Source organism: Agelaius phoeniceus, chromosome 34, assembly GCF_051311805.1.
Source record: "Agelaius phoeniceus isolate bAgePho1 chromosome 34, bAgePho1.hap1, whole genome shotgun sequence".
In the NCBI taxonomy this organism is placed as follows: Eukaryota; Metazoa; Chordata; class Aves; order Passeriformes; family Icteridae; genus Agelaius; species Agelaius phoeniceus.
Genome location: NC_135298.1, coordinates 4,889,306 through 4,897,815, shown reverse-complemented (window position 1 = coordinate 4,897,815; position 8,510 = coordinate 4,889,306). Strand labels below are relative to the sequence as shown.

The 8,510-nt window shown below is 52.3% G+C and overlaps 2 long non-coding RNA genes across 3 annotated transcripts; both read right to left on the bottom strand.

The window, feature by feature from the left end:
* Positions 1-1,274: 1,274 nt before the first annotated feature.
* LOC143696426 (uncharacterized) lies at positions 1,275-3,002 on the bottom strand. 2 transcript variants are annotated; one of them, XR_013185829.1, is made up of 4 exons: positions 2,978-3,002; positions 2,716-2,883; positions 2,552-2,637; positions 1,275-2,471 (listed from the first exon to the last, which is right to left on the bottom strand). It is a non-coding gene; the product is annotated as an uncharacterized LOC143696426 (long non-coding RNA). The 2 variants fall into 2 exon arrangements; XR_013185830.1 differs by lacking the exon at positions 2,978-3,002 and having other exon boundaries at positions 2,552-2,632; positions 2,716-2,728.
* Positions 3,003-5,139: 2,137 nt separating this feature from the next.
* Positions 5,140-8,221, bottom strand: LOC143696433 (uncharacterized). The gene is made up of 3 exons (XR_013185844.1): positions 7,192-8,221; positions 5,527-5,724; positions 5,140-5,398 (listed from the first exon to the last, which is right to left on the bottom strand). It is a non-coding gene; the product is annotated as an uncharacterized LOC143696433 (long non-coding RNA).
* Positions 8,222-8,510: the final 289 nt, after the last annotated feature.

Sequence of the window (8,510 nt, the reverse complement as noted above, 5' to 3'; positions counted from 1 at the left end):
CAAAAAGGATTACTGTGAGCAACGAGAGCATGCCAAATGAGATGACCGAGGTGAGACTGATGGCAAGCTGATGTGGCTCAGAAAACACTGAAGGAAGAAGATGCTAACTGAATTATTTATTCCAAGAACTGCAAAGATGGATGCCCAAGAATCCTACGGTCAGAAGCCTCTACCTGTCCTCACGTTCTTTCAAGCCCTAAGCTGCCATAATGGATCCTGGCAGGGCATAGCTATCTGTACAGCTCAGAACAGGACCTGAAAAGACATCTGACCGGATGCTTCCAAAGAGAGATGCGAATCTGATACATGTCTGAGCTCCCCAGGCAAAGGTTGTATGGCATGGGTGCCAGGCCAAGAAATGCAGAGATCACAGAGGATAAGAACAATGCCAAGGTTTCTGACAGGCCCCTGAAAAGGCTAAGGTAAGAGACATGAGATACCCAAACAACACACAAGGCACAATAGACAAGGGACATCATACACACTGGGACTGTTCTGCCCTGCTCACCTCAGCACTGGGATCAAAAGTGAGATTTTGCTTTTATGGGGCCTAAGGGGCCACTTCATGGACACCCCCCCCACCTCCAAAGCGGACTCAAAAACCCATCCCAGTAATTCCCAAACCAGCACCCTGCTTTCATCCCCCCTGGGGGTCGTAGCCCTCTACTTCTCTCTCAGACATCTGGGGATGCCGGTCTCAGGTGCAAAGAAAGTCCACCTCGTCAGCTGGGAAGGTCCTGCTGGCACCGGGCTGGTGTCTCTTCGACAGCTGTATTAAAGAAAACCAAACATCAATGCCTGATTGTGGCACCACATCGGCCAAAACCCCACAAGTCTGCTACTCACCGTGCTCCTAAGAACGCTCAGCTGCTCGGGCCGCACGCTTCGGGCACGCTCAGAGACCGAGGCCGTCGCCACAGGGGACGCCTGGATTAAGAGGAGATGAGGTGATTTGTCACGGCTGAAACCTGAGTGGACCCTCGCTCCTCCCCCCTACTTCCCTGACTCACCACAACTCCTCAGCACTTGCTGGAGGCCACCTGGATGGCACCTTTAAATAGAAAAGTTCAGGGCTTCATCACCAAGTCCTGTAATGCATCCACAGGGCTCACATTTGCAGGAAACCCGGAGCATCGGCCAGCTGGTGACGGGGGCTTGGCATACTCCGAGTGGATTGCCTAAAGTGCACAAACGAGAATGGAAGCTTAGAGCTGCACCAGAAATTGAGACCTGAGCAATAACAACTACTTCTCTCCACTGCTCACCTTGACAGCTGGTATCCACATTTGCTTTCTAAAAAGAAAGACAAAGAACAGTGCTGTAACAGAGTCACCATTTACACTTCTGCTGCAGAGACAAACGGCGCCTCACCTGCTCGGGGGAAACCCCTCATCCGGGATGGGGCCCTCTGGCACACATTTAATCCATCTGAATCTGAAAAAAAAGTTAGGACAAGAGTCAAACTGTTGCAGGATAACTTAGGAGCTCCAGACGTCTTGTGTCTATCTACAAATCCCATCTAGAGTCCCACTACACCCCACATTACAAACTCCCAGGGACTACTCCTACTGCACCAGGCTATGCGGCAGGGCAGAGCAGCTCCGGCACAAATGTGTGTGCTGACACCCGTGACACGGGACGGGACGTGACAGACAGGGGGGACACAACAGGAACAGAAAGCTCCTGGCAAGCAAAGTGGCTGCAAGGACTCAGAGAATGCAAAAGGAGATGACCGAGATGAGACAGATGGCAAACTGATGAGGCTCAGAGAACCCTGGAGGAAGATGCTGGCTGAAGGATTTATTCCAAGAACTGCAAAGATGGATACCCAGGAATCCTACGGTCAGAATCCTCTCCCTAACCTCACATTCTTACAAGTCCTAATCCGTTGAAATGGAGCATTGCGGAGCACGGCTGTCCGTGCAGCTCAGAACAAGACCTGAAAAGCCACCTGACTGGATGCTTCCAAAGAGAGATGCAATTCTGATGCCTGTCGGAGCTCCCGAGTCAAAGGTTCAATGGCCTGGGTACCAGGCCAAGGAATGTAGAGATTACAGATGCTAACAATGATGCCACGGTTTCTGCTAGGCTCCTCAAAGGCCTAAGGTAAAGGACATGACACATCCAACCACACATAATACACAAAAGACAAGGGACACAATACACACCGGGACTGCTCTGCCCTGTACACCTCAGCACTGCGATCAAAAGTGAGACTTTGCTTTTATTTCCCCCCCAGGCCTAAGGGGCCGCTTCGTGGACACCCCCGTCTCCAAAGCGGACTCAAAAACCCCTCCCGGTGGGTCCCTGCCCTGCGCCCTGGTTTCATCCCCTCTGTGGGTCGTAGCCCTCTACTTATCTCTCAGACATCTGGGGATGCCGGTCTGTGTCAGGTGCAAAGGAAGGCTGCCTCGACAGCTGGGAAGGTCCTGCTGGCACTGTTGTTAAACAACTTCCTGTTGTTTCTTCGTCTGCTCCAATAAAGTAAACAAAATATCAATGCATAACCTCAGCAGCACATTGGCCAAAACCCAACAATTCTGCCACTCACTCTTTTCCCAAGAATGCCCGGCTCCTGGGGCCGCACGCTTCAGCCGCACTCGGAGGCTGACGCCATCGTCGTGGGGCACGCCTGGGCTAAGAGGAGACGAGGTGATGTGGCGTTGCTGAAACCTGAGTGGACCCTAGCTCCTCCTCCCTACTTCCCCGACTCACCGCAACTCCTCGGCCCGTGCCCAAGGCTACCCTGGTGACACCTTTATATAGAAAAGGCAGAGGCTTCATCAACGAGTCCCGTGATTCTTCCGCAGGGCTCGGGAGAGCGGCAAACCCGGCACGTCAGCCGGTTGGTGACTGGGGCCTGGCATACTCCTAGTGGATTGCCTAAAGCGCAGAAACAGGAACAGATGCTTAGAGTTGCACCGGAAAGTGAGACTGGAGCAATAACAACTGCTTCTGTACGCTACTCAATGCTCACCTTGCCCACCTCACCTTGACTGCTGATGTCCAGCTTTGCTTCCTAAAAAGAAAAAGAACAGAGCTGTAACAGAGTCACACTTTACAATCTCCCTGCAGAGACAAGCGGTGACTGACCTGCTCAGGGGAACCTCCTCACTCGGGATGGGTGGATGGATTTTGCCCTGGATTTTATCCTTCTGCGTCTGAAAGAAAGCGAGGACAAACGTCAAAGGGCTGCAAGATATCTTCGCAGCTCCAAACATCTTCTGTCTATCTAGGAATATCATCTAGAGCCCGGCAACACCCCACAAACTGCGTGTCCCTGAGCCTTGTCCTGTTGCATCAGCCTCTGCGGCAGGGCAGAGCAGCTCCGGCACAAACATGTGCAGACACCCATGACACAGAACGTGACAAACGGGGGGACGTTAAACACGACACATTATGCTTGTGGTGAGGGTCTCGAGGGGAAAAGGCAAAAGGGACCCCAAAGACACAGTAGGTAACACGGTACACCGGACAATACGACGTGGACCGGAACTGCTCTGCCCTGCCCGCCTGCACGCTGCCATCAAATGTGGAGTCTCTCCCTTTAGCTGTCCTAAGAGGCCCCTTGGAGAAGATTGCTTTTCCCTCTGCTAATTTTTAAATCTGTCCCAAGAACTCCCAACCTGCTACCCTCCCTTCTCCAGGCCATGGCCCCCGACTTATCTTTTGGATGATCAGTGATATGAATCCACGTTGCACCTGAAATGAGTCTGCCTCGGAGGGCCCCGTGATCACCTGTTAGCCTCTCGGTCAGCTACAATAAAGAAAAACAAAACCAACGTATGAGTTTAGAGTTATGTAGGCCAAATCCCAGCAAGTCAGCTACTTGCCCTCTCCTGAGTGTGCCTGGCTCTTTCAGGCTCCACCTTCATCCTGATTCCAAGGCTGTGGCCTTTATTATTAGTGGCACCTGGGTTAGAGAAAAGCAAAGTGAAATGGCATTCCTGTGAGTGCAGTGGATGACCTTGTGTGAGGAAAACATGTGAATGCCTCTGCTATGCTTCTGAAAAGCCTTGTGTGGGGGGGCCCTCAAATAAACACCCTTTCTCACCCTGCTGCCTGCAAACCCCCCTGCCCCCCAATAACTCCTAACTGGATACCTGCTCACCCTCCCTCTCCCAGTCACAACCCTCAACTCACCTGAAGCCTCAATCTCAAACATCATTTTTAACACTGCCAGATGCCTCCTGTGACATGATGAATCTGCTGAAAGAAGTGCTGTGCTTGACACAACCTGGGATCTCTGGAAGCTGTGCACCTCCTAAAAACAATAAAAACACAAAACAAGAACAAAACCAGAAATTGCAGATACGCTTTATCACCCCTAAACACAAAATCCGAAATCTTCACCTTAAATACTCCCTGTATTCCATGCCATTTTCTTCACAGTATCTTCAAAGCCTCTATTGCTTTAGATGCCCAGAAACACCTGCTGAAAGCAAGCTAAGCTAAAAGAGGCTCTTCACTGAAATAACAGGAGAGCTCTCACCCCAGCACACCCCAGAGACGGAATGAAGCCCCTCACCAAAAGCTGGGGTTAATATACCCCTGATGGTACCCGCCTCCCATTCCCATGATGCCTGGGAAAAGGGAGGGGGCTAATCCCACCAAATATAGAAGCCCACAGAGCAGCTGCAGCTGTTTGGCTCCTCTGACTCAAATTCAAAGGGAGTAAAGGCCTTGTTATAGAAGAAAGCTCTTCAGAAAAATAACAGCGCTTTCTTTTTTGACACAACTACTTGGAGCAGAAGAACAGAAAAATGGTAAGACATAAAGCATTGTGTTTAGGTAGCTTACCTAGATATATTGGGTAATTTGCTGTTAACTTACATAATTATTCTGTGTTTAACAAAAGCCATCTAATAAATTAACACCCAAAACTCCAGCAGCCCAGCTGGCCCTACCAAATCTCTCTCTTGATACATACAGTAAACAAAAAAACCAAAATCCCAGCAATACCGATCAGAAGTCTAGGAAAGAAACCTCTTGAAATTAATCCTACCTCAAATACAAACCAACCCGTCCAGAAAGTTAGCTTCACTCAAAAAACTATTTACACAGAGTTAATAGGACCAAGAAATAAAACAACACACCCTATAACGACCCACCAACGAATACAACAGCGAAGGAAAAAAACCCATTTTTTTCTTTTTTTTTATTTCAACTAGCTTCCTTTATTAGCTAGAACCAAAGATTTTGCCAGGGCTGTAAAAACAACAACTTCTTTTTCTTCTTCTCCTTCTGAAATGTCCCTTCTCCTTCCCAAATTCCTTACAACTTCCGAGTTTGAATCCAAGCAAAAAGCAAAATTCATGCACTTGTGAGTCCGGTGCTCCTGTCAGATTCTGTCTCACTCCACATCTTCTTACACTTTCAGTCTGAACGCTGTCCTGCCCTGATGGGTTTGACAGAAGAATTGGCACATGTTAAGAGAGCATTTCCCTTCCTCCCTCCCTCCCTCCCCAGAGCTGGTTTCCTTAGCGCATTTCAATCGATCCCAAGCCCGCAACGATGTGCGCTCACCTCAAGGCTCACAGCAAGCACGCAGCAGCTCAGGCTGACTTGGCTCCAGGGCTCCGTGCCTTAGATAGCTGAGAAAACTTCCCATGAACCTCTGTTCCAAGACATTGGAAGGCAAACTCAGCTCCGTCTCAGCGTCTCGGTGGGAGGCGGGAGCACATCTGGCTGAGCCAAAAAAATCCCTTCTTGGGCGGCTGCACTCTGCCGGAAAGGGGAAACACGTGCTAGTGAACAGCAGCTCAGAAACAATTCTTTTCTAATGTTACCTGCTCTACTTGACTGCTCGCTAACACAAGTCTCATTTTACCATTGCAGGGAGAAGGCTGTAGGAAAATGTCTGATGAGCAGCCACAAAAGGCCTCACTCCCTGCTACACAGCCTGCAACAACCTCGGCAGAGCGGAGCAGCCAAATCACCGCGCTCTCCTTGCCGTGGGCAAGGGTAGAAGATGACTGGGGGAGGCACATAAAAAGAAGGGAAACGCTCCTATAAATGCACAGCCATTTGCTTTCAGAAGCCCAGAGGTCAGGATCTTCTCTAGGAAGCCAGACGTGACATGATATTTCTAAGATTTTCTTCTTCATCGAAGGAAATGTACGTACATACCCACTCTTACAAACGTACCTACGGTTTTGGGGTTTTTTTTCTTCTGAAGCTCCAAGAATGATTTCCCACCTTGATTCATTCAGAAGAAACGGCCCCTGTGACTCAGGTCAGAAGGGCGGCCTGCGTTTTTGATCACGACAGCTTTTGGCTTTACCCTGTGAGCAGGAGCAGCCAGAGCTGAGGCTCAGCAGAGGCTGACCCCGGCCAGCCCCTTCCTCCCTTCCCTGTGTGTCACAATGACTTCCAGGCAGAAGGATGCAAAGCAGGTTTGTGTCTTTTCTCTTCAGTGCCAAGAGGTAAAAGATGTAGGCTTTGAAATAACTAATGACCCTCTCTTGGAACTCTCCCAAGGACAGTTTGAAAGCAAAGACAGAAGATTGCTGCTAAATCCATATGGGATAAGGATGAGAGCAGCAAGGATCCGAGGCCAGCAGCGTTGCCAGGCAGTGTCACGTCCCTGCCACCTTGTGACAAGGCACACAGCTGCAAAGCCCCAAAGCCTGCAAGCCCTGGAGCTGCCGCACGGATGGACCTGGTTCCCTTCCCAGGTGCCCAGAGGGACACCTGAGGGCAGGTGTCGTCCCCCGCCCCCCGAGGGCGCACCCAGAGCCCCGGGCAGGGACGGAGTCACTGACGGCTCTCTGGGGACGAGACCCTCCCTGCAGGTGACACCGGCTTGTCCTCTCCCTGTGGCACAGGGACCTCCAGGCTCTAGGACCAGCCTCATTTTGTCAGCATCCAGGTGCTGTGCTAGAGCCAGAGGGGTCAAGGCTTTCCAGAACCATAGGATCCGTAGGATCCTTGCGGTTGGAAAAGCCTTCTAAGGACATCGAGCCCAGCTGCTGCCCCCCCAAGTCAGGTCCCTAAACACCACATCTTGACATCCTTGACATGTCTCCAGGCATGGGGACTTTCCTGGGCAGCCTGCTCCTACGCCTCAGCACCCTTTCAGGGAAGAAATTTTCCCTCCAATCCAATCTAAGCCTTCCCTGCTGCAAGTTGAGGCCATTTCCTTTTGCCGTGTCACTTCTTACCTGGGAGACCTCGGTACTTCAACCTTACCTGCTCCTTCCCTAGGCGGTCTCTGGCTTGGCTGGAGGAGAGGAGAAACACTCCCACCACAGGAATGGCAGCTCAGGAGGTCCCACACCAAGGCCAGGGGGAGCAGCCGTCCTCGCCAGAGCTCGCATGTCCCTTCTTCTCAGAGATTGGCTCTGCTTTTCCTCCCGGGCAGATCTCTGCTGAGTGCTTCACACTTGCCTGTTTGGAGGAGGGGGGGAAAAGAGGTTAGCCAAGTTTTTTATCCAGACTTAGCTGCTGGCTTTGCCTCCTCCTGACTTCCTTCTGCTAAGAAAACAGCTGCCTTTGGACTTCTAGGGGCAACTTGCACGTCATGCCTGAAAAGGAACTACAGAAAAGCGCCTCATTTATAAAGCCTCAGCCAAGAAGACAGACAGCCATGGCAGGCACCAGGCCAGCTCTGCTCCTCCTTCAAGTTGTTCCCAAAGCTGCTGGAAGAACTGAAGGCTACTTTGGCCTTCCATTGCTCTGCTTGTCCCGAGAAAGAGCTTTGAGTGTTGTTACCCCTCCAGAAAGGAAGGGCCTTTCTGTCTCACACGCTCGGTGACACAAGGCTACGCAGCCTCTGCTCCAGGTGGGAAGGGCTTCCTTCCTCCTCTGGCACCTGGCTGGCACAGGGCACAGGTTGCTCAGAGGTCCCGGGGCTGCCCCACCGCTGCAAGTGCTCAAGGCCCGTCGGTGCTCTGCGATGAGGCTCTGAGCAAGCTGCTCGATGGAAGCACGTCCCTGCCCACGGCAGCAGCAGCCTTGGAATGAGGTGATCTTTAGAGCCCCTTGCAACCTGAATTCTTCCATGATTCTGGGAACTGAAAAAAGCGGGGAAAGAAATCTGTAAAGGTCACTAAATGCATCAAAGCACATCCCCATGGATCCAATCCTCAGCAGCCCATGCAAGGCAAGGTCAGAGCTCTCTGCCCACCGAGGACACGGCAAGCAGCACGGACCTTTCTCCCACTCTCCAGCACGGAGAAGTGGGAAGCCAGAGGGAGTCCGTCTGTTTACAGACACCGGAGGGCGGCGGGACGGGGCGGGGCGGGGCGGACGGTCTTACCTTGCAAAGCTGGCGGCAGAAAGGGCGGGCAGCGCCGCCGCCCCGCCGGGATTTTCCGGCCCGCCGTCGCTTCCTGGAGAGGCGCGTGTGCGGGCTCGGGGGGGGGTGCAGCTCCGTTCCGACGGCGTTCGCCCGCCCCCGCTCGCTGCCCCCGGCCCGCGGAGCGCTACGACCGCGCCTCCGCCGCCCGCCGAAAGCGGCCCCGCCGGGCCGCCCCCCCCCCCGGCCATTCTTCTCAGCCATCGTGTCC